The sequence below is a fragment of the Solanum dulcamara genome, chromosome 5 (assembly GCF_947179165.1).
Source record: "Solanum dulcamara chromosome 5, daSolDulc1.2, whole genome shotgun sequence".
Taxonomy (NCBI): domain Eukaryota; kingdom Viridiplantae; phylum Streptophyta; class Magnoliopsida; order Solanales; family Solanaceae; genus Solanum; species Solanum dulcamara.
The window spans coordinates 12173073-12200069 of record NC_077241.1 but is presented as its reverse complement, the minus strand read 5'-3'; the positions used below and the strand labels follow the sequence as shown (position 1 = coordinate 12200069).

The window sequence follows — 26997 nt, the reverse complement described above, 5'->3', positions numbered from 1 at the left end:
TCGACTATCATGATTTATATCATGCATTGCATAGTTATCACATACTTAGTACTTTTAATGTACTAATGCATATTTTTTCTTACATTGTATCATAATGTCGGGCTCGACAATCATCACACTTATCCTCGCCCTCGTGGCTAAAGTTGGTCTATTGCTAGTATCACTTGATTGGTGATCCCTCATTCTTTGAGGGTATAATCAACATGAGTTAACATTTCTTTCAATGACCTTATCTTTTTTCTTTTGTATGAGATAGGGCTTGTCTTATGCCCTTTTCTGGACAAGTTTAGACGATGATGATGTAGTTCTATTTTTTTGGACATGTTGCTTGAGTTTCTCCTTATTCGAAACTTCTATTTTGAGACTTATCTTCCATTTTACGTTTTTATTGATGTATTTACTTACCTTATTATGTGATGAATGCTAAGAGGCTTGGTTGGAGTCCCTCGAGATTCTAATTGCCATGTTACATCTAGGTCATTGCTTAGGTCGTGATAAAGGCTTAGAGCAAAAATCAAGAGGATCAAAACCTAGGATTTCAAACATTCAAGCGAGCTTTCTTCAAGAACTTTATTTTCTCATGCATGTACACTATCATAGTGTTGGACCATATCCATTTTCACGCCCTACATTAAAAATTTTGTTAGTAAGATTCAACCTAGGGTTTTACCTCATGTTTCATAATTTAAACCGTTCTTACTTCAGTATTATTGATTTGCTGGTTTTTGTCATTGAGATTGTAATTATCCTTGTATTTCTGATCCGTGATTGTTGTTCATGCCTTTTTTTTACAACATGAACCCTATTTGACAGAGAATCGTCTAAAACTTTTACACCATTATATTTTATGTATTATTTTCACTAAAATTATGTTTCAAGTCTTTTAAGCTATCATTTAGAAGAGTTTTTAGGCAACACTAAGCATACCAAAAGCATTATTTTCATGGTAAGAGCATGACTAGCTCAAAGAAACCATGATCAGTTTTAGAAAGAAGTTTTAGTTAGTTAAAAAAAGGTTCAGTATGGTTTCAAATAAGTACTTTTGAGTATTAACTCAACAAAAAAGATTAATATGAGTGTTATTGCATGTTTTGGGAGTAGTATTGAGTACCAATTTGGATAGGAGTTTAGATAACTCAAACCCTATAAACTGTGCCCCCAACGTATGTAGGATTATACCATTGATTTGAGCGACTCCTCACCCAACCCCATATATGGGCTTAGATATGGATCCACAAGTTTAGTTCGCCCTTTACCCTAGTAAAGTATTGAATGTCTTGACAACGTGGGCAAAATATTATATTATCATGAGACTTATAGTGATGGGATTTTTGATTAGAGAAACTCTCTATGAAAGTAAAGTATACTATTTTAGTACTTGACATTATTGGAAATTCATTGAAAAGATTTACTTGTTTTCATTACACTTACATGTTTTACTTTTAGTTGAGTTACCTTCAGTTTCCTTTCAGCATATGTATTTCAGATAGCACATTGTTTCATTCAGCCTTATTACATATTGTACATTCCATATACTAACGTCATTAGACATTGCACTGTTTTATGATGCAGAATATGAGTATTTAGGATCATTAATAGGAGCTTCATTAAGATCTTCTTTCCATCAGCTTTTGGTCAAACATCCTTTCTTTCGAAAGACTCCATTTGTTTAAGTCTTTTAGCTATAGTAGACTTTTAGTTCAATGTTAAGGTAGCTATAGGTCTTGTTCTGGCACCTATCTCAGTTTAGTAAAGGCTTCATAGATTAGATAGTGAGTTAGTTTAGTCTTATTTCTTGATGTTTTAAACTTTATTATTACCTATATTTAGAATTATTTTCAGACTTTCACATTAAGAATGATTGAGATTTTAATTTTGTTTAATTGTTTTCAAATGTACATCTCCTTAAACTTCTGCATATACGTTTATTATTCTGCTCAATAGTGAGCCAGACCAAGGATTCACTTAACACAAGCTATGATTTCTGAGTGTCCACCATGTTCAGGGTGTAGGCTCAGGACGTGACACGAATCTTTGTCTAACTTGCCCCAAAATATAAAAGTAAACTGTGTACCTCTTTCTGACATGATGGAAATGGCCACCCCATTTAACCTTACTATCTCCTTGACATAAATCTTGGTCAACTGCTAGGAGTTGTAATCTACCTTGAATGGAAGGAAATGGGCTAATTTAGTCATCCTATCCAAGATGACCCAAATTGAATCATACTTTCCCAAGGTCTTAGGAAGACCCCCCCACGAAGTCCATGGCTATCCTTTCCCACTTTCACTCTGGAGTGGGCATCCTTTGAAGTAATCCTGTAGGCCTCTGTTGTTCATATTTCACCTACTAACAATTTTGACACTTGGAAACATACTTCACTATCTCGTTCTTTATTCCAAGCCACCAATAAAGTTGTCTCAAGTCCTGGTACATTTTAGTTACGCTCAAATGAATCGAGTACCATAAATCATGAGATTCCATAAACAAATTCTGAACCAAGTCATCAACCCAAGGGACGCAAACCCACCCTCTAAAATATAATACCCCATAGGCATCAAGTGTGGCATCTACGGCCTCCCCAAATACCATCTTGTTTTGGAGTTTGTTCAATTGCACATCCTTAGACTGTTTGACCTTGATTTATTCTAGAAATCTGGGCTTAACCTTCATACTAGCCAACACTCCACCCTTTTCGAAAATGCCCAACTTCATGAACTTGGATTCTAGAGTTTGAATCTTTCTAGCCAAGGGTCACTTAGACACCCCCCAAAAAAGCTAAACTGTGCATGCTGATGATTTTCTGGTTCAATGCATCTACCACCACATTGTCCTTACCCAGATAATATTACATGGTCATATCATAATCCTTCAACAACTCCATCCACCTCTTTTGTCTTAGATTCAAATTCTTCTGTGTAAACACAAGTTGTAGGTTACGATAATATGTGAATACCTCATACCTGACACTATAGAGATAATACCGCCAGATCTACAGTGCAAATAAAACTAGTCCCAACTCTAAATCATGGGTTGGGTAGTTGTTCTCATGATGCTTAAATTTCCTAGAAGCATAAGCTATGACATTTTTGTCCTACATCAACACATCACCTAAACTCAAAAGTGAAGCATCCAAAAACATAATGAAATCCTTCCCTTCAACCGACAATGATTGGATAAGAGTCATAGTCAGGAGAGTCTTGAGCTTTTAGAAGTTCTACTAACACTTGTCAGACCATATATATTGTAAAACCCCAAAATTTGAAAAGTCAAAAAACAAGGATCAAAGCATGAATATTCTGAAACCTAAAATTTTAGCACTAGGTGATGACTACGGAAGGCCATCACGAGTCATGGTAGGCACCACAGATCGTGGTGGTAACCCTGATGCTTAGTTCTATAGGGAGAGGTCCATGACAGGGCATCATGGACCATGGTGAGAACTATGGGCCATGAATCACTTCGTGGTGACCCCTCCTATGAGACCTCAAAACATGATCCCATGGCAAGGACCATACCTCACCACCAAAGGGCCGTACAGAGCTTCATAGACCGTGATGGGTTCCGTGGTGGTCACTCCTATAAACCCACCTGTAGGGCCTGCACCATGCCCATGTTTCACAGGCCGTAATGCACTTCATGGAACGTGAAAGGTTCCATGGAGGAAGTTCTAAAACCCTTCCCCTGCAACTTTAAAATTTCAATCCCAACTCAATCATCACGGACACCACCACGGGTCATGATGGGTCTTCCGTGGTGAGTCCCAGCCACAGTTAAATGAGGGGTACTCTGGTTATTTCCCTATTCTTTTATTAATGTATGTGGACGTTTTTGAGACCAAATTTATTACAAATTTGTCTTAAATATTTTTAAGCCTATTCTTTTCCCTCATTAATTTCCAATCAACTTTAAGACTTCTCTCTCAAGGTTCATTCAAGGGTTCATCTTCTTCATCAAGTTTGGCTAGGGTTTCTTCAAGAACAAGTCTCCTTTTTCAATTCTAAGCTCATATTCATTCAAGGTATGTACAGATTGATCCATGGGTCCTTTTCACTTATTAAGACCCAAGGCTTTCATTCAAAATCTCATGAATGTCAATTAGGCTTGTAATCCTAATTTGATAAATTGCATTAGGCTATTTTAATTATATTTTTAATCATTATAAGTATGTTTCTGCATGAATTACATGGTTTCAAGTTGAATTATGATTGCCCATGCATAAAGCTATTTTCAATGATGATACTATGAAGTATGAATATAAATTCAATGATTTTCAAGTACTATCATGGTTTTCATTCAAATTGACTATGTTTACGAGTTTTACTCTAAATTCAAGTATGAATTATGATCATGAATTACGAGTATGTTCAAGATATGTATTTCATACAAGTTATGAAGAAAGGTAACTTAGGGACCTATATAATGACCTAAGAACTAATGATATGAATTACACAAATATGATTTGTAATGATGACTGGCCAATACTAATATTGCAATTATCTTAGGAAATGCGCTATTCTATGAATAGTGAAGTTTATGAACAAGTTATGATATATGCTAAGTATGTTTACTATGTTATGTATTCCATATTATTTGACTTAGCATCGAGTGGACTTGAGGTGGGGTCTCTACAAAACGCCTTAGTAGCAGCCTCTTGTCCCTTAAACTATGTGCCACCATAGGTATTCCTTTATGGCTTAACTAGTGGATTTATATATAATGTATGTACATGACCCACCTAGCGGGGTAGAGTCACCTTGACAAGTAGATTCCACTTTCTTCCATTGTATGGGGAGACATCGGGATTCCATGTTATAGCTCGCATGGTCTTATTGTCGTTTATGCTTCTATCCTACATATGTATAATCTTTTATGTACTTTCACTATTTCAGCTATGCCTTTCAATTGCTTTGATCATTATGGTTTCCTCATGACTTCACTTGTCCTATTTATCATGTACTAATTAATCATTGTATCTTATGATTTATATTACATGTCATGCCCTCATACTTAGTACATTCAAAAGTACTAACACATATTTGTTGCCTACATTATCTCATAATGTAGGGGTTGAGGATAATGCTCCTATCACATGTGGCTAGTAGAGTTTCCTTATTGACGAAGTGTTTTGTGAGTCCTCATCTATTGGGGACTAGTTATGAGTTGCTTGTTTCATTTCAAAGACTTTGTTATTTTTCATGTGAGGGTGATCTAGGGACATGTCTTAGCCCCCACTCTTCTTATATAGTAGAGACAAATATTGGACCTATGTCATGGAGTCTATGTTGTGAAATTTACTCTTCTTTTATGATTCATGTTTAGACTCTTTCTATGTTATGTTTGCACTTACTTTATCTTATGCTTGCTTATGATATGTCAGGAGGCTTGGTTGGAGCCCTTCGGGGTTTCGATCGCCGTATTACAACTAGGTCATAGGTTGGGTCATGACAAACCTGGTATCGAAGTACAAGGTTTAAAATATCCTAAGGTGTCTAACATGCCGCATCAAGTAGGGTCTTATTTATGGTTTTGAAGCATGCCACATCTATGAATAAGAGGATATAAGGTGTTTTAAGGAATTATCACTTCTTTCATGATCTAAGTCATGCTGTAGAGTTTACTCTAAGACTTCTTTTTCCTAACGATTGTCCTTTGCGATTTTCAAAAAATGCCTCTAGAAAGACAAGTTACTCAAGACATTGGTCCTCTACTTGACCAAGTTGCTAATGAGGAATTTCGAATCGCTATCACTATACTAGCCCAAGTTGAGGCTAACCAAAGGGTTGTGGCTCCTCATAATGTTCCCACTCTGGCTTCTAGAGTGAGGTACTTTGCAAGGATGAACTCTCTAGAGTTCCATGGTTCAAAAGTTAATGAAAATCCCCTAGAGCATATCTATGATGTATACAAGATAGTGAGTTTTATGGGGGTGACTTCGGAAGAGAAAGCGGAGTTGGAAATTACGAACTAAAAAGTGTTGTTTAATTTTGGTATATTCAATGAAAGATAGAGAGGATAGATGAAGGACCTATTGAATGAGAGGTTTGCAAACTTTCTTTCCTTGATCATTTTTTTTCTTTTGAACTAAGGGAAATCAAGATGTTAGAGTTCATCAATTTTCGACAAGGAAACATAGGAATGAGGGACTATGCCATCAAGTTTACTAAGCTATCCAAGTATGCTCCTTCATTGGTTTCCAATCCATGTGCCCTAATGAGTTAATTTATATTGAGGGTATCCGAATTGGTTGCTAAGAAATGTCGTACTACAATGCTTATCAAGGAAGCTCATGACTTTCACTGAGCAAATTGAGCGAGACAAACTCAAAGAGATGAGAATGAGAGATTTCAAGAGAGCCCAGTATAAAGGTAGGTTCTCAAATGCTAGGTCCAATGGTGGTAGTAGCTGTTGTTTATAAGGCCAAGGTTCTAAAAAAAAGTTCGTTAATGATAGGGTGCCATACCTTAAGGCTCAAGGAGGAGGTGCAAATGCTACTAGCCCTTTATTTCCCAAGTGTGCAAATTGCAGGAAGAATCATGGAGGGAGATGTTTGGTGGGGACGGATGCTTGCTTTGGATGTGGAAAAATAGGCCATATGCAATCCGAGTGACCTCATGTTACAACAAGGGTAGATGTCATCCTCAAGGCCAAGTTGCTCAAGGTGGCAAAGTTCTATAATGTTCCCAAGTCAACCTAAAGATGGTCAACGTAACAACCGGTTTTATACTCTTCATGATAGGCAAGAGGTGGAGAAGAGTCCCAATATTATTACCGGTATGTTATAGGTCTTTCACTATGATGTTTATTGCTTGATCTGGGTGAAAATTTGTCTTTTGTTATTCCTTATATGGCTGTGAGATTTGATGTGTGCCCCAAAGTGTTGCTAGAACTCTTTTCCATTTATACTCCCTTAAGTGAGTCGGTTATGGCTAAAAGAGTTTATAGAAATTAGCCCGTGTTGGTTTTGCACAAAGTTATCCCTTGTGATCTTGTCGAACTAAATATGACTGATATTGACATTATTCTTGGTATGGATTAGTTACATACCTCTTATGCATGCATTAATTGTAGAACACGCAGGGTCAAGTTCCAATTTCCTAATGAGTCTATTGTTGAATGGAAGGGTAATAATTCGGTGGTTAAGAATCAATTCATTTCATGTCTTAAGGCCTAGAAAATGATTACTAAGGGTCGGATCTACTATTTAGTTTGGGTTAGAGATACTATCTCTGAGACTCCTACTCTTGAGGCAGTTTCAGTTGTAAATGAATTTTCAGAAGTTCCCCCTAAAGATCTTCTAGATATTCCTCCTGAAAGAGAAATAGACTTTGGTATAGATTTCCTTCCTGGTACACAAACTATTTCTATACCTCCTTACCGTATGGATCCGATGGAAATTAAGGAGTTAAAAGAGCAATTGAAGGATTTTCTAGATAAGGGTTTCATTAGATTGAGTATCTCTTCATAGGGTGCTATGGTTCTCTTTGTATGTGTATTGATTATCGGCAGTTGAACAAAGTTACAATTAAGAATAAATATCTCATACCAAGGAATGCAGACTTGTTCGATCAACTTCAATGAGCGAGTTACTTTTCAAAAGTTGACCTCTAATTGGGTTATCATCAACTCCGAGTGAAGGAATATGACATTCCAAAGATAACTTTTAGAACTTGATATGATCACTTTAAATTGTTGGTTGTGTTTTGGACTAATAAATGTCCCTGCAGCTTTTATGGATTCGATGGACAAGATGTTCAGACAATATTTGGATATGTTCGTGATCTTCTTTATTGATGATATTTTGATTTACTCGCGGAGTGAGAAAGAGCATGCCAATCATTTAAGGATTGTGTTGCAAATTCTCAAGGACCATCAGTTCTATGCAAAGTTTAGCAAATATGATTTTTGGCTAACGTCGGTTGCTTTCCTTGGTCACATTGTTTCCAGAGAAGGAATTATAGTTAATCCAAATAAGATTGAGACGGTTAAGAATTGGCTTAGAACATTGAGTCCTTCTAATATTTAGAGTTTTTTGGGGTTAGCCGGTTATTATAGATAGTTTGTGGAAGGTTTCTCTTCCATTGCATCGCCCTTGACTTCTTTGACTAAATAGAAGGTGAAATTCCAATGGTCCTAGGCATGTGAGAAAAGCTTCCAAGAATTGAAGGATAAGCTTACCTCCGCTTCAGTTTTTACTTTACTAGAAGGGTTCGATGGGTTAGTTGTTATTGTGATTCTTCACGGGTTGGTCTTGGTTGTGTGCTAATGCAAAATGGTAAAGTAATAGCCTACGCTTCAAGGCAACTCAAGGTGCATGAGAAGAATTATCCAATTCATGACTTGGAATTGGCGGCGATGGTATTTATTTTGAAATTGTGGAGACACTATCTTTATGGTGTCCATGTAGATGTTTTCAGTAATCACAAGTTTTTCAAAATGTATTCACTCAAAAAGACTTGAACCTTCGACAAAGGAGATGGCTTGAATTGTTAAAGGATTATGACATAAGTGTGCTATACCATCCGAGTATGGCAAATGTGGTTGCCGACTCTTTTAGTAGGTTGTCCATGAATAATATTTCCCATGTTGATGATGAGAATAAAGAGTTAGTTCAGGATGTGCATAGATTAGCCCATTTGGGTGTTCGATTGGTTGATTCAGAAGATGGCGGTATTATAGTGCAAAATGGTTCTGAATCGTCTCTTGTGATGGATGTAAAGGCAAAGCAAGATGAAGATCCCACTTTGGTTGAATTGAAGAAAGTGGTTACTAAAAAGGCCATTGAGGCTTTCTCCGAAGGGGAGATGGTGCTTTAAGATATCAAGGCTGATTGTGTGTTCCGAATATAGATGGATTGAAAGATAAAATATAGTCTGAAGCTCATAGTTTGCGGTATTTTATTCATTTCGGTTCCACAAAAATGAACAATATTTCCCATGTTGATGATGAGAAGAAAGATTTAGTTCAGGATGTGCATAGATTAGCCCATTTGGGTGTTCGATTGGTTGATTCAAAAGATGGTGGTGTTATAGTGCAAAATGGTTCTGAATCATCTCTTGTGACGAATGTAAAGGCAAAGAAAGATGATGAACCCGCTTTGGTTGAATTGAAGAAAGTGGTTACTGAAAAGGCCATTAAGGCTTTCTCCGAAGGGGAGATGGTGTTTAAAGATATCAAGGTTGATTGTGTGTTCTGAATGTAGATGGATTGAAAGATAAAATATAGTCTGAAGCTCATAGTTTGCAGTATTCTATTCATTTTGGTTCCACAAAAATGAACAATGTTTCCTATGTTGATGATGAGAAGAAAGATTTAGTTCAGGATGTGCATAGATTAGCCCATTTGGGTGTTCGATTGGTTGATTCAAAAGATGGTGGTGTTATAGTGCAAAATGGTTCTGAATCATCTCTTGTGACGAATGTAAAGGCAAAGAAAGATGATGAACCCGCTTTGGTTGAATTGAAGAAAGTGGTTACTGAAAAGGCCATTAAGGCTTTCTCCGAAGGGGAGATGGTGTTTAAAGATATCAAGGTTGATTGTGTGTTCTGAATGTAGATGGATTGAAAGATAAAATATAGTCTGAAGCTCATAGTTTGCAGTATTCTATTCATTTTGGTTCCACAAAAATGAACAATGTTTCCTATGTTGATGATGAGAAGAAAGAGTTAGTTCAGGATGTGCATAGATTAGCCCATTTGGGTGTTCGATTGATTGATTCAGAAGATGGTGGTGTTATAGTGCAAAATGGTTCTGAATCATCTCTTGTGATGGATGTAAAGGCAAAGCAAGATGATGATCCCGCTTTGGTTGAATTGAAGAAAGTGGTCCCTGAAAAGGTCATTAAGGCTTTCTCCGAAGGGGAGATGGTGTTTTAAGATATCAAGGTTGATTGTGTGTTCTGAATGTAGATGGCTTGAAAGATAAAATATAGTCTGAAGCTCATAGTTTGCGGTATTCTATTCATTTTGGTTCCACAAAAATGTATCGAGATCTAAGAGAAGTATATTGGTGGAATGGCATGAAGAGGGATATAGCAGAATTTATGGCTAAGTGTGTTAATTATCAACAAATGAAAGTTGAGCATCAAAAGCCGGGAGGTTTGGCTCAAGACATTGATATTCCTACTTGTATGTGGGAGGCCTTGAATATGGACTTTGTTTTTGGTTTGCCTCATGCTAGTAGGCAACATGATTCTATTTGGGTGATTATTGACCGAATGACTAAGTCGGCTTATGTTCTCCTAATTAAGACTTCATACTCAGCTAAGGACTATGCTAGATTTTATATTCAAGAGTTGGTAAAGCTTCATGGTGTTCCATTGTCTATTATTTCTGATCGAGGTACTAAGTTTACATCTTAGTTTTGGAAATCTTTCCAAAAGGATCTTGGTACCTAAGTGAAGCTAAGTACAACCTTTAACCCACAAACAGATGGTTAGGTGGAATGTACCATTCAGATATTAGATGATATGTTGAGAGCATGTGTGATTGATTTTAAAGGAAATTGGGATGAACATTTGCCATTAATAAAGTTTGGTTATAATAATAGATATTTCTCTAGCATTGAAATAGATCCATTTGAGGCTTTGTACGGTAGAAAGTGTAGATCCCTTATGGAATGAGTAATTCCTAAAAAAAGGCAAAGTCTGGTTGGATTAAGGTAGGTGAAGTTGCTTTGATAAGACTCGAGTTGTTATATTTCGTGTGAGGGTGAGTTAGGGACATGTCTTAGCCCCACCCTTCTTATATAGTAGAGGCAAATGTTGGACCTATGTCATAGAGCCTATGTTGTGAAATTTACTCTTCTTTCATGATTCATGTTTAGACTCTTTCTATGTTAGTTTTGCTCTTACTTTACCTTATGCTTGCTTATGATATGTCAAGAAGCTTGGTTGGACCCCTTCGGGGTTTCAATTGCCATGTTACGACTAGATCATAGGTCGATTCATGAAAAACCTGGTATCAGAGCACAAGATTTAAAATATCCTAGGGTGTCCAACATGCCACGTCAAGTAAAGTCTTATTCATGGTTTTAAAGCACGTCACATCAATGAATAGGAGGCTATAAGGCATTTTAGGGAATTCTCACTTCTTTCATGATCTAAGTCGTGTTGTAGTGTTGAATCTTGACCTGACCTCGATGATCGATTATAATCCAACATCGACACTTGATTTGAGACATGACTTCTGACTCCATCAATCGAGATCGAACATAAAAATCGAGAACCGATGTAGCATCCCCTTTAGGAGGATTCCACTTACGAAGCTAAAGATATTTTTTTCTCTTAATCTCAAATATTCAACACATTTAGACAACTTGTTTTGAAATTCTATTTCCAATTCAACACCATTGTGGGTCCATAAAATACACAAAACTCAAACTAGTAATTATCACAAGACTATTATCTTCCTTTGTGCATAATGACAATTCAAGGTATAAATCCAATACATGGCATGACTTGAGTTAAAAACATACTCCAAAAAAAGAAAAACTAGTCACCTAGTTCAAGTTACAAGCATACAGTTTTATTTCCACAAGCCTTCAAAATATCATATATAAGTGCCACATGTATCCTGTACAAGTCCCTAAAATATTTACAAAACTAGATGCATATGAAAATGTGATCTTCACAAGGGATCCAAAAGTCTACTCCAAATGGCCATCTTCACATCTCGTCCCGCACATTACCTACGATAGAAAATAACTATCGCTAAGCATAAAGCTTAGTGGTGTATAAACTTTGGGATTGGAGCCATTAAATTCTTCAATTCCCTTGTTCATCACAGGTGTTCAATAAGGTAAAAGTAAGCCCAAGTGAACAAGTATATAAAAGTATCTAATACAAACCTTGAAGAGTTTCAAAATCAATATCAATATTCGAAGGCTCAAATATCAACAAACTTATAATTCAATTTGAAAGAGTTGTCAAATAATCAATTTCGCCCAATAGGTATGTCATGCCTTCATACTAAGCACAATCAATATCAAGATGGACCGAAGCCCCGAAATCAAGAAGGGTCGTTGTTACACCCCATACTTTTGTACCTTGGAAGGTTCTTAAGCTTCTTAAGTATCTTGAAAGGTTCTTAAGTTTTTGGAAGGATTCTTAAAGCTTCTTAAAGCTTATAAAGCTTCTTAGAATTTACCATGGGAGCCAGATAGCCCATAACGTTGTCAAACAACTCTAAAAAGGGAGAATGTGACACCTCATGATAGGAAAGATTGAAAATAGCGTTGTAAGAATCCAAAAGAAGTTGAAGACCAAATAATGAGTCATAGGACTTGACTTACTTACATAAGCTATCAACTTGGAAATATTACATATTTAAGCTACTTGACTACATACCAAGCTTACTTGAGTACATACCAAGCTTACGTAGCAAGGATTACATAGGGTCATAAAGTAAGATGAGAATACGAACCCACGAGGAGAAAAAGAGAGTGACACATGGAAGCATGAGAGAGTTCCACATGGAATAAAGGGAGAGTTCCACATGGAAGCAGTTGTGGGGTGGACCCCACCTACCACGTGGCAGCTTATGGTAGGAGGAAGGGATGTGTTGGCCCAATAAGGGCTTGACACGTGTCACCCCTTAGGGCTTGACATATGTCACCCCCTAAAGTAGCCTCTCTCTCTATATATGTTATGACTCATTCTTATCTACAAGAAATTCATTTATCTTCCTAGTTCAAGAGACTTCTAGAGAAAGAAAGAAGAGAAGAAAAATCTAAAACTAGAGAGGGAGTAGGTTCGGCCAAGGAGAAAGAAAGATAAGCCTCTGATTTCATTTCGTGAATTAATTATCTAGGGTATACCAAGATTTTATGAAGATGTTAGTAATGTAAATTTATGGTTTGGAGCAGCAACAAAATGTTAGCAAGCAGCCACAAAGTTTTAGTCGCGCTAAAGGAACTTCCGAGGTAAGTTTTGGCGAGTTTCGGGCAAGGTAAGATTTTCTCTTTCAAGTTGGAGTTTATGATGATGTTATAAGGTATATTACATGTCTTAAATAAGGTTGGAAGTAGAAAAATTGCATAAGGATGCTTGACGTTAGAAACAAACTAAATTAAAGTCGTTATAGCTAAATTGAAGTCGCATAGGGTGTTGTGATTGTGGGCCGCGGTTGTAGATGGTGTGGTTGTGTGTTGAAGGTATGTAAAGGGTTATAAAAAGGGTGTTGGTTCTTTTTGTTTCAGCAACACGACCCCCCATTTAGTATGGTTAAAGGTTTTATGAAATAGAGGTTAAAAACTCTATTTTGGTATTGTAGTTTTGAACTAGTTGTTTGGAGTTGTATTGGGTAATGTTGAAGTGATTTATTTATATATATGCTTCTGGTTGTTTTTGGTATGGTTGTTGATAATTTTTTTGAGTGAAATCTTGGGGATGTTAAAGTTATAGGGGAGATGCTGCCCAATTTTCGGTAACTTTAAAACTAGTAACAAACTAACTGAGGGTATTGGATAAGGAAATTATTCCTATGGGTACTTGGTTATAGAGTTTGAAATTAAAATGTGAAAGGTCATTAACTCAGTATTACTCTGTATGTTATTAGGTCAAGTAGGTAACAAGGCGATCTGGATTACAGTTAATCCATAAAAGGTATGTGAAGCTTACCCTTTCTTTTCTTTTGGCATGTCTTAGCCTTAAGTTATATATATACGAAATTTGGGAGTCATTCCATTCATAAAGCGTTGAGTAGGAGTCAAGACCCTTGTTTACTTCTTGATGTTAGAACTCCTGCAGTAAGTGGAGTCCTCGCCTTTCAAGTCTTCTATAGGATGATAAGTAGTACATATATGGCTTGTCTATTTCTCTCTTTGGAAGGGGCTTAAGGTAAGGGAAATGACGTCTGATATGAGTTCAGAGATAATTCCATTTAGAGGTTCCAGATGTAATTCGTGACTCGTAGTCCCCTTTGAATACTAAGGGTCCTAAAGTAGTTAGATTACTACTCCCGAGCCACCTATATGTTGAATAGTAAATGGAAATATAAGCTACTATTCTGAAAGGCTCTGAGAGGATAAATGTCTCTGATTGCATAAGCTGTATATCTGATTGCATAAGCTATGTGTCTGATTGTATAAATTGTGTCTTTGATTGCATAAACTGTGTGGCATTATCTTGGTACACGCCTGTGGTTCTTGAGGCCCTAATTGATGAAATCCCTAATAACATCTAAAGGGTACCTCAGAGAATTACTTCTCTGGTCTTCAAGTGACGGTTCACTTGACTTTTTTATTGAGTCTCAGGAGATGACCTAGTTGCATATGGTTTCTCACTACTCTACTCGTACATATGGTAACCCTTTTTTTATCGAGTCCCACGATGGACTGGGAATGTTATCGTGCACAACTTTATTACTCCTTCACCGAGTCTCGGGCCGTCTATGTATATATATATATATGAAGTATACAATGATGAAATGCCATATACGATGATGTTGAAGCATACAATGATGCCCTATATGCTGAAGTTATTCACCGAGTCCCAAGCTGGATATATATATATATATATATATATATATATATATATATAATCTAATGAAAATATAGATCGAGCCATATATTCTTCTGCATTGTTTTAAATTATGGATCGGGCCAAATGTTCCTCGGTATATTTTACTATATGATAATGCTACCGAGTCCTATAAAGGGGCTGAGTGCGGTATGTTATATACACTACTCTTTCACCGAGTCCCTTACTAAAGGGTCGAATACTTATGTAGGCATTTATATGAAACTATAGGGATACACTTGTGACCCCGAGCCCCATAGAGGTTCAGATATACTATGATGACATATATGATAAGATTATGCCGTATATGATGATATAATGCTGTATACGATGACCTGATGAAATAATATATATGATGAGAAGGGATGATGATATAGTGATATGGTAATATGATGAAATAGTTATGATACTGAGTTCCTTAGCGAGCCGGGCACAGCGTATGATGATGTATATGACTACGTGTCCTAAGGTGCAGGTATATTAATTTGTTAATTGTTACACTTGTCCCCTGGATCCTTGTTTCAGTTATGGTCTCAGCTATGATGTGTTATGTTTACAAACTCAGTACATATATCGTACTGACCTCCCTTTCTTCGAGGATTGTCTGTGTTTCATTCCCGCAGGTACAAATACTTACTTTGGAGATCCGCCAGCTTAGGACTCTCACTCAGCTATGTCGGAAGTGCTCCACTATTTCGGAGCCTAGCTTTTGGTGCTGATCGTATAATGTATATAGTTGTTTATTCAAAGGTATGGCGGGGGCCCTATCCCGCCATATGTCACTGCTAATATTCTTAGAGGTCCATAGACATATGTAGGTGGGTTGTTTATCAGTTTTATTCAGTTGTGCCTATATGACATATTATAAATGTTATTATGTTAAGACAGCCTTGTAGGCCCTTGCTGACATGGTGCAAATAAAAGAGGCTATATGTAGACAAATTTGCTATCACCCTCTGGATTCTTGTGTATAGTTCTTATAGTTGAGATTTATGTATACGGGGGTCTAGGTCAGACCCTAGTTATGGCCTACGAAGTTAGGTCATGACAGAAGTTGTATCAGAGTGGTCCTTCCTCGGAATGTCTATAGACCATGTCTAGTAGAGTCTTGTTTATCGGTGTGTTGCATGCCATATCTATAAACATGAGGCTACAGGGAATTTAGGATGTCACCTTTCCTTTATATTTAAGATCGTGCGACAGAGCCTAGTCAAAGGACATGCAATTCCTTTTTCTAACCTTTGGTTTCAGCTGAAGAACGACATCGATAAAAGAAAATGACGAATGATATTGGAAGCTACCTAGTATATAGGTTAGTAATGGTGTGAAGGAGGCATGCTGGATAAGGTAAGAAGATTGAAATATGATTGAAATGTAAAGTTGAAGATTGAAGGGAAAAGTAGACAGGAAAGTGTAACAGGTGCAGTTCGAGTTGGACAGACGAGGTAAGTCCATTATTTTATACTGTTGTTGATATTGGGCCCTGTGTGGAGGTGATATGAATATATATATGTTGGCCCTGTGAGGCATTATTGGTATTTCCTGAGTGCAAGTTTGGGATAGTAAGGAATATAGAGAAAACTCTGCCAAAATATTTTGAAATAAAAAGAGAATGAGATATAAGGTTGTAGTATATCTTGAGATATTGTATCCAAGGTAACGATAAGATCCGACAAAACTAGGAGTACAACTGACTTTGGGAAATAAGTAAATGGCGGTATGGGTGGTAATTAGAAGGTCGATACTAATATGGTGAGAAGAATAGTGATGGATATGAATGTCTTAAGACTGCCGGCGAGGTATTAAGGATGAGAATGACGAGGAGGGATAAGGGAGTTAAGTACACTTGCTCCACCAAGTGGAATTAGTCCAGAGTAAGGATCGTGAATAAAGGTTAAGAAATATTACCCTCCGGGATTGACCATTAATGAGGATCATCATGGAAGTACGTAGGGCCTAGTAATGAAGTAACTAAAGAATCTGATTGTGAGTAAGATTAGGAGTCAGCATTGAGTACACGATAAGGATGAAAGCACATAAAGAAGAAAAGGGTATTGTGTATATGTACCTCCACTGTGGAAAATATTAAGACCCCTCAAGAATGAGGGGGGAGGTAGCTCCGCAAGACCATTGATGCATTGCGGGTCCATTAAGAGGAACAAATGATATTCATTGGGATGAAAAGAGTGTTATAGCAAAGCTAGAAACACGTGTCATCAGAGTATAAGTACCCCCGAATAGAGAATCAGACACGATTATAAGCACTAGTGATGTACTGATTGGGATGAAGGAAATGCGGCTTCGACTAAGCTACTACATTAGTTATATGACTCGAGTACCAGTACTTGGACTAGATTGTGTACTATTTATCGAGAATTCTAAGCACCCCATGGTTGTATTAAGGTTTTTTATAGGGGCAACCTAAAGTATAAATGAGTTAACAGAAGGTGTAGACATGGTGAAATATGTCAAATGTGTTGGAACAGAATCATATGCTTATGAACAGTTGAAAATAAACAGAGGATGACATGGGTATGCCCTAAAGAGGGGAAATGGATGACAAAAATACACGTATGAGATAAAATCAACTGACACTATTACATGTTGACAGGAACGCTTCCCATACCGGCACAAGTTAGCAGGAGCTTGAGGCCAACAATAAACAAATAGGAGCTGCGGTATCTAAGACCGTGTAAAGAATCATTGGTATAACCCTAAGGGATGGGTTCCTACCACAATGGGTGAATACGATAAGAGAGTAGGACTGAGTAAACTAAGGACCTATAAAAGGTAGTAGGGCTGTGTTTGGGCAAAGATTAAGATATGTCAACAATGTCATTGTCCGCTGGTATGGTGACATATAAGTAGCAAGGAGAAATAATAGAAAATCTCTTATGGTAGGAAATGAGGAGACCAAGGAGTATGTAAAGGAATAAAAGAAAGGAGTAGGACAAAATAGCATTGGCGCAAGCAAGTTCTAGTGTGAAGTCGATATGTAAATCAAGATGGGCCGGGAAACGAAAAGATTATGTCTATCTTATACAAGTTGTATCAGAATGGTTATGTAACCTATAAATATGTATATGTTAAGTATAGGGTCAAGTGAGAAATACATGAGAAAAGGAGCTAGGATGTTTTGGATACGTCATAGAGAGATGTTAAGATGGGTTAGACCAAACTACCGAGATGGGGTGAGTACTAAGGAAAATATAGGACCTAGCCGTGGTTGAACCAACGATCTATCCCGACGTTGAGTGTAAGACAAGGGCGGAGAGGGCAAGGCAAAGCATGAAGACTAACAAAAAGACGCTAAGGTAAATCTTGGGCTAGGTTGAGTGCCTTCGCATATTATTGCAAGGATTGCAATGGAACGTGACACGAGGACTTCCCACAAGGGTCACCCATCCTAGTACTACTCTCACCTAAGAACATTTAACTTTGAAATTCTGGTGGGATCTGGTGCGTTAGTGCTACTATGATCGCACAAGATGGAAGAATCCAAACTAGCAGCGAAGCAACAACACGAGATTATGTACCTAGAGTGTTATAGGTTATGTTAAGGGAATTATAAAAGGGCTTAAGCAACGCAAGTAGGATTAGCTGATTACAAACAGATGGCACACTTGTATGGCACAGTTCTTCAACATAATACCAGTTAATAATAGGCAAACCACAGAATGGCTATACAGGTCATTGTGTGAGAGGACTTCAGCACAACTTGGTAGCTAACTATGATGGGCAAAAAGCAAAACCCAAAAAGGTGAGGGTACCAATTGATATCATCTAAAGAAGGCAAGAAGTAATATACGAGGTCGAAGATTCCACAACATGACCTTGGCTACAAGACTCACTTTGCACTCCCTAGACAGATAATTCTATATGGAATATTATCCGCAGATTAAGAAGATCAGCCCATGTTCCTCCAATCAAAGACTACCTGCTCAGCCGAGATAGTGTAAAATTATTGGTCAAGAGGGTGGTAGGACCTTATGGAGTTCCCATAGCTATTTTCCTAGACAAAGGAGCCCAAGTTATAGTTAACTACCAAAGATCACTTTACGAAGAGATTGGGAAGACAGATAAGTCTTCGTACACTATTTTACCCTCAAACTGATGGAAAGACTAAGCTTACTAGCTAAACATTAGACGATATGTTGCGGGCCTATACGGTTGACTCCAAAGGTAGCTTTGACAATTGCCTACCACTTGTCAAAAGTACTTATGATATTAACTATCATTCTAGTATCCAGATGGCCCCGTATCAGACTTGGTATGACGGATAGTGTAGGTTGCCAATTGATTGGTTTGATGGAAGTAAAACATGACTAATACACCCAGATATGGTTCAATAAGAAGTATAGAAGGTGAAGCTCATTCGAGAGAGATTATTAGTAGCTTTGAGTCGACATAAGTCAAACGCGGATAATTGACGTCGATCTCTAGAGTTTCAAGTTATAATTAAGCACTCTCAAAAGTGTTATCCACAGAGAAAGTAATGAGATCCAGCAAGAAAGAGGACCTTAGTCCTTGTACGAGATGTATTAGCTCTTATCAGACCCTCCGCCGAATAGGCAAGGTTGCCTGCGAGTTGGACTTACTAGCAGATACGAATGTAGTACATCCAGTCTTCCAAGTATCGATGCTTCGAAAGTGTGTTAGTGATCCATCCCAAGTATATTCTGCAGAGGATATCTAGGTCATAGAGGATATATCTTACGAGAAGAAACCGGTTGCCATCCTAGATGAGCGGAGTAAAGGGTGGTAAATTAAGGACATAGATTCCATCAAGGTGTTATGGTAAAACAAGAGTCGTAAAGAAATGACCTGGGAAGATGAAAGGGAAATAAAGCACAAGTATCCGTACCTATTCTCTACATCTATAGGTAATCCCAACCTTTGGAACTCTGATATTAATTGCTCGGTAAAAGTATGTATTATTGCGATAGAACAGAGAAACACTCTCTATAGTCAGTATAAGATCTTGAGGAGGGTTTTGGTTCACATTTGAGGATGAATGTTCTAAAGGGGGGAAGGATGTTACACCCCATACTTTTGTACCTTGGAAGGTTCTTAAGCTTCTTAAGTATCTTGAAAGGTTCTTAAGTTTTTGGAAGGATTCTTAAAGTTTCTTAAAGCTTCTCAAGCTTCTTAGAAGTTACTATGGGATCCGGATAGCCCATAACGCTATAAAAAAACTCTAAGGAAGGGAGAGTGTGACACCTCATGATAGGGAAGATTGGAAGTAACATTGTAAAAATCCAAAAGAAGTTCGAGACCAAATAATGAGTCGTAGGACTCGACTTACTTACGTAAGCTACCAACTTGGAAATCTTACATACTTAAGTTACTTGAGTACATACCAAGCTTACGTAGAAAGGATTACATAGGTTCGTAAAGTAAGACGAGATTACGAATCCATGAGGACTAAAAGAAAGTGACACATGGAAGTATAAGAGAGTGCCACATGGCATCAAGGGAGAGTTCCATATAACAGAAGCTGTGGGGTGGTCCCCACCTACCACGTGGAAGCCTATGATAGGAGGAAGGGATATGTTGGCCCAATGAGGGCTTGACACGTGTCACCACTTAGGGCTTGACATGTGTCACCACTTAGGGCTTGACATGAGTCACCCCCTAAAGTAGCCTCTCTCTCTCTATATATATATATGTTATGAATCATTCTTATCTACAAGAAATTCATTTATCTTCCTAGTTCAAGAGACTTCTAGAGAAAGAAAGAAGAGAAAAAAAATCTAGAACTAGAGAGAGAGTAGGTTCGGCCAAGGAGAAAGAAAGGTAAGCCTCCGATTTAGTTTTGTGAATTAATTATCTAGGGTAAACCACAATGTTATGAAGATGTTAGTAAGTTAAATTTATGGTTTGGAGAAGCAACAAAATGTTAGCAAGCAGCCACAATGTTTTAGTCGCGCTAAAGGAACTTCTGAGGTAAGTTTTGGCGAGTTTGGCGAGTTTCGGGCAAGGTAAGGTTTTCTCTTTCAAATTGGAGTTTATGATGATTTTATGAGGTATATTACATTTATTAAATAAGGTTGGAAGTAGAAAAATTGCATAAGGATGCTTGACGTTAGAAACAAACTAAATTGAAGTCGTCATAGCTAAATCGAAGTCATGTAGGGTGTTGTGATTGTGGGCCGCGGTTGTAGCTGGTGTGGTTGTGTATTGCAGGTCTGTAAAGGGTTCTAAAAAGGGTGTGCGTGCTTCTTGTTGCAGCCACACGACCCTCCATTTAGTATGGTTAAAGGTTTTATGAAATAAAGGTTAAAAACTCTATTTTGGTATCGTAGTTTTGAGCTAGTTGTTTGGAGTTGTATTGGATAATGTTGAAGTAATTTATTTATGTATATGCTCCTGGTTGTTGTTGGTATGGTTGTTAATATTTTTTCTTAGTGAAATTTTAAGGATGTTGAAGTTATAGGGGAGATGCTGTCCGATTTTTGGTAACTTTGGAACTAGTAACAAACTAGTCGAGGATATTTGGTAAGGAAATGATTCCTATGGGTAATTGGTTGTAGAGTTGGAAATAGGAAAGTGAAAGGTCATTAAATCAGTATTACTCTTATGTTATTAGGTCAAGGAGGTAACGAGGAGAGCTGAATTACAGTTAATCCACAAAAGGTATGTGAAGCTTACCCTTTCTTTTCTTTTGGCATGTCTTAGCCTTAAGTTATATATATACGAAATTTAGGAGTCATTCCATTCATAAAGCGTTGAGTAGGATTCAAGACCCTTGTTCACTTCTGGATGTTAGAACTCCTGCAGTAAGTTGAGTCCTCGCCTTTCAAGTCTTTTATAGGATAATAAGTAGTACATATATGGCTTGCCTATTTCTCTCTTTGAAAAGGGCTTAAGGTAAGGGAAATGACGTCTGATATGAGTTTAGAGATAATTCCATTTAGAGGTTCCAGATGTAATTCGTGACTCGAAGTCACCTTTGAATACTAAGGGTCCTAAAGTAGTTAGATTACTACTCCAGAGCCACCTATAAATTGAATAATAAGTGGAAATATAAGCTACTATTCTGAAAGGCTTTGAGAGGATAAATGTCTCTGATTGCATAAGCTGTATATCTGATTGCATAAGCTATGTGTCTGATTGTATAAATTGTGTCTTTGATTGCATAAACTGTGTGGCATTATCTTGGTACACGCCTGTGGTTCCTGAGGCCCTAATTGATGAAATCCCTAATAACATCTAAAGGGTACCTCAGAGAATTACTTCCCTGGTCTTCAAGTGACGGTTCACTTGACTATTTCATTAAGTCTCAGGAGATGACCTAGTTGCATATGGTTTCTCACTACTCTACTCGTGTATATGGTAACCCTTCTTTCACTAAGTCCCATGATGGGCTGGGAATGTTATCGTGCACAGCTTTATTACTCCTTCACTGAGTCCCAGGCCAACTATGTATTTGTATGTATGAAGTATACGATGATGAAATACCGTATACGATGTAGTTGAAGCATACGATGACGCCGTATGTGATAAAGTTTTTCACCGTGTCCCATGCCGGATATATATATATGATAATATGATAAAAATGTGGATCGAGCCGTATGTTATTCTGCATTGTTTTAAATTATGGATCAGGCCAAACATTCCTCGATATATTTTACTGTATGATAATGGCACCGAGTCCCATAAAGGGGCCGGGTGTGGTACGTTATGTACACTACTCTTTCACCGAGTCCCTCGTTAAAGGGCCGGATACTTACGTAGGCATGCATATTAAAATATAGGGATACACTTGTGACCCCGATCCCCATAGTGGATCGAATGTACTATGATGACATATACGATAAGATTATGCCGTATATATGATATGATGCCGTATATGATGACCTGATGAAATAATATACATGTTGAGAGGGGATGATGATTTGATGATATGGTAATATGATGAAATAGTTATGATACCAAGTTCCTTAGCGAGCCGGGCACAGCGTATGATGATGTATATGACTACGTGTCCTAAGGTGCAGGTACATTAATTTGTTAATTGTTACACTTGTCCCTTGCATCTTTGTTTCAGCTATGGACTTAGCTATGATGTGTTATGTTTTACATACTCAATACATATATCGTACTGAACTCCCGTATTTCGGGAAGGGGGGATGCATTTCATCCCCGTAGGTACAGATACTTACTTTGGAGATCCATTAGCTTAAGACTCCTACTCAACTATGTCGGAAGTGCTCCACTATTCCGGAGTCTAGCTTTTGGTGCTGATCGTATAATGTATACAGTTATTTATTCAGGGGTATGGTGGGGGCCCTGTCCCTCCATATGTCACTATTAATATTCTTAGAGATTTGTAGACATATATAGATGGGATGTTTACGAGTTTGATTCAGTTGTACCTATATGACATATTATAAATGTTATTATGTTGGGGTATCCTTGTCGGCCCTTGCATGACATGGTGCAAATGGAAGAGGCTATATGCAGACGAATTTGCTATCACCCTTTGGATTCTTGTGTATAGTTCTTATAGTTGAGATTTATGTATATGAGGGTCTAGGTCGGACCCCATTCATGGCCTAGGGAGTTGGGTCATGACAGTCATCACCCAATATCAAGAGAATCAAGAACCATGTTAAAAGTGGCTTTTCACTCATACTCGAGAATGGACGAAACCCCATCATCAAGACAAAATGTAAATTCAAAGTCAATATAGGCAAGATCCGAATCGAGAGGCATGCCAATATCGATGACGATTCACCGTAACAAGAAGGACGAAGTCCCAACAAGAATGCAAAATGATCAAGCAATTCGTACAAATGGGCGATTTAGCGAAAGTTTTGCAATACTTGAGATAATAGTCATACCATAATACAAGACAAGGAGTAAGGAAACAACCCATCAAAATACTTCAAATTTCAGAAAAATAAAATATTCCAAGTTCAAGTTTATACACAAACCTTGGCATTTTAGCAGATGACAATTTCTACCACAATTCGAGGAGCTCAATTCCTCTACGCCATAGACCAACCAAAATCCACTTTGTCAAACAATTCCTCTTAGCTGGTATAAGTACATATACACCTTAAATACATAATAAAATATACACTTAAGTTTAAGAGTCTCATCATATCGAAACTAAACATGAAATCAATAAAAATCAGCCCAAACTATCAAAACAGGAATTCTGGACAGCCTACTGTCTTGTATTATTGCTCAATTTTGAAGGGCTAAATGGGGGAAACAGGCTTTGTGGCCTAATGAAAGTTATATACATATGTCTTAGGGTCTCATACAATTTTGAATCACCCCTACAACAATTCTGTACAAAACGATATGCCCAAAATATCAACAACAGTCCATGTAGGATTTCCGAAACAAAATCTGGGCAACACCTCCCTCATACTTCATCACGCTTTTTTGAACATATAAAAGTAAAAATGGATTTTAGAGCCTAAATTAAAGTTATATCCCTATGAAATAGATTTCCAAAACATCTTAAATCACTTGAAACGAATCTTTACAAAAGGAGTTATACTAATATTACTAACAACAGTCTCATCCCAAAATGGGTTTGTTAACAAGAAAAAGAACCTCCTCGCTGCCCCAATTATAAATTTTATGTTGTTTAAAACCATTACTTAACCAAAGAATACGTTAGAAAATTAATTTACGGAATAAAATCGTAGGACTTACCTTGTTTCAAGCCAAATCCGTGGCTGCCTCTCTTAATTCTCTACGTTTTCTCTCAACTTTTCTCACTTTCTAAGTTGTATAATGAGGTCTAGATGAAATATTAGTCATCTTTGCATGTATATATATTCTCCCTTAAAGTGTGACATGTGAAATCCCCTAGGGGTGACACATGTCCAGCCCCTAGGGCGCTATCTCATCCATGCGCCCAATCCAAAGTTGTCACGTGGCAGCGTGAGGTCCACTCCAAGTAGGTATGTCACCTACTTGGTCCAAGTAGGTGTATCACCTACTCATTCAAAGTAGGTGTGTCGTCTCCTTATTCCTCTTTTGTAGGTTCGGAATCTCGTCTCACTTTAAGAACCTATGAAATTCTTGCTACTTAAGCTCGACATGTACTCAAGTAGCTTTGTTATGTAAGACATCTAAGTCGGTAGCTTACACAAGTAGGTTGATTACCACGACTCATTACTTGGACTCCAACTCCTTCCAAATCCCTCTAAACCTATTTACAACCATCACTGCTCACATAGAACTTCATAGATAACGTGGATCACCTGACAATCTTTTAGAAAAAACCATAAAAAGAAAATTGGGGTGGTACACCCGACATCTAAATTAAGAGCCGACCTTGATACCCAATGTGGGACTCAACTTTTGAAATGGGACTCGACCCAGATTCTCATGAGGATATCGTGAAATCATATCGGCTTCGGCCTCCCAAGGAGTACCCTCAACTAGTTGGTTCCTCCAAAGAAACTTCACCGATGGAACTTCTTTTTTACTCAAGTTCCAGATTGCCAGTATAGAATTTCGATTGGAACCTCTTCATATGATAAAATGTCCTTCACACCAATATATCCAAAGTCACAATAGAGCTAGGATCACCAACACACTCCTTCGGCAATGAAACATGAAACATCGAATGTAGTGATGCCAACTCCAAACCCAGATCCAACTTATAGACTACCTTGTCAAAGCACCCCAGAATCTGATATGAGCCTATATATTGGGGAGTAAGATTCCCCTTCTTAACAAAACGTATCACACCCTTTATCGTTGAGATTTTCAAGTAAACCCAATCATCAACCTCAAACTCAAGCTCTCTAATCCTTACATCTGAATATGAGTTTTGTCGGCATTGTGCAGTCTTCAATCTTTCTCTAATGAATCTAACTTTCCCTATAGCCTCACAAACCAACTTAGGTACTATCAACTCAACTTCATCAACTTCCAACCAGCCTATAGGAGATCTACACCTCCTAACATATAAAGTCTTAAATGGAGCCATTTGGATGCTAAAATGGCAACTATTGTTGTACGCGAACTCGATCAATGGCTAGTGATGATCCCAATTACCTTTGAAGTCAATAATACAAGCCCTCAAGATATCCTCCAAGGTCTGAATAGTACGCTCGGCTTGACCATCAGTCTAAAGGTGAAAAATTATGTTAAGCTTAACTTGAGTACCAAGACCCTTCTAAAATGACCTCTAAAATTGATATGTAAATTGAGTACCTTGGTCTGAAATGATAGGTAATGGACCACCGTGACCTTAACCAAATCTCAGATATAAAGCTTGGCATAATCTTCAGCTGAATAGGAAGTCTTAATGGGAGTAAAATGCGCCAACTTAATCATTCGGTCAATGATAACCCAAATTGAATCATGTTGCCTACGAGTACGAGGTAAACCGGTGATGAAGTCCATATTCAAGTCTTCCCACTTTTAATAGAAATCTCAATATTTTGAGCTAAACCTCCCAATTTTTGACTCTCAACCTTCACTTGTTGAAAATTTGGACACTTAGTCTATAACTCCACAATATTCTTTTTCATGTCATTCCACCAATACACTTTCATCAAATCTCGATACATCTTTGTGGAACCCGAATGAATAGAATACCATAAACTATGAGCTTCAGATAATTTCATCTCTCTCAAGGAATAAACATTAGGAACATATAAACAACCCTAATATCTAAGCACACCATATCCTCATTGGGAGAAATCCTCAATGGATTTTTTTGCAACCACTTTCTTTAACTCAACTAAAGTTAGATTATTATTTTTGTCATGACCCAACCCCATAGGCCGTGATTGGTGACCAAGCTAGAAACTCGTATATACACCCGTTAGTTATATGATCAATCCACAACTAAACATAATATAGAAACTATAAAGATAAAAGCCTAGTCTCAGAACTATCGCATAAGTATATATATATCAGGCAACCTGTCTCCGAAGGAGTCACAACTATCAATAGATAACATAATACATAAGCCAATGAGGCTGTCTTAGCATATGGGAATGTCCCACTATATACACATATACACAAGCAGACAAGGCTGCCACTACGAAAGAATTGTCCCAAAACATAAGTCATACTAGCACAGCTGGAAAACATCCATATACAACCCACACATATATCTACAGACCTCTAAGAGTATTAACAGTGACATATGACGGGACAAGGCCCCGTCGTACCCTTGGATAAGAAAATATATACATCAAAAGGATCTGTACCAAAAGTCTAGGCTCCGGGATAATGGATCACTCCCAAAATAGCTGAATGGAAATCTTAAGCTGGCAGATCCCCGAAATGAGTATCTGTACCTGCAAGCATGAAACACACCCCTCCCCCCAAAGAGAGGAGTTCAGTACGAAATATGTACTGAGTATATAAAGCATAAAATACCATAAAGGAGATCACATCTGAAGTAGAGATTCAGGAGACAAGTATGATAATCAAAAAATCACTGTATTTGTATTTTATAAATGAAACCATACATATCATTATCATATGCC

At 37.6% G+C, this 26997-nt stretch overlaps 1 pseudogene; it reads right to left on the bottom strand.

Moving 5' to 3' along the window:
• Window positions 1–17885: 17885 nt before the first annotated feature.
• Window positions 17886–18005, bottom strand: LOC129890979 (5S ribosomal RNA; annotated as a pseudogene).
• Between the last annotated feature and the right edge of the window lie 8992 nt (window positions 18006–26997).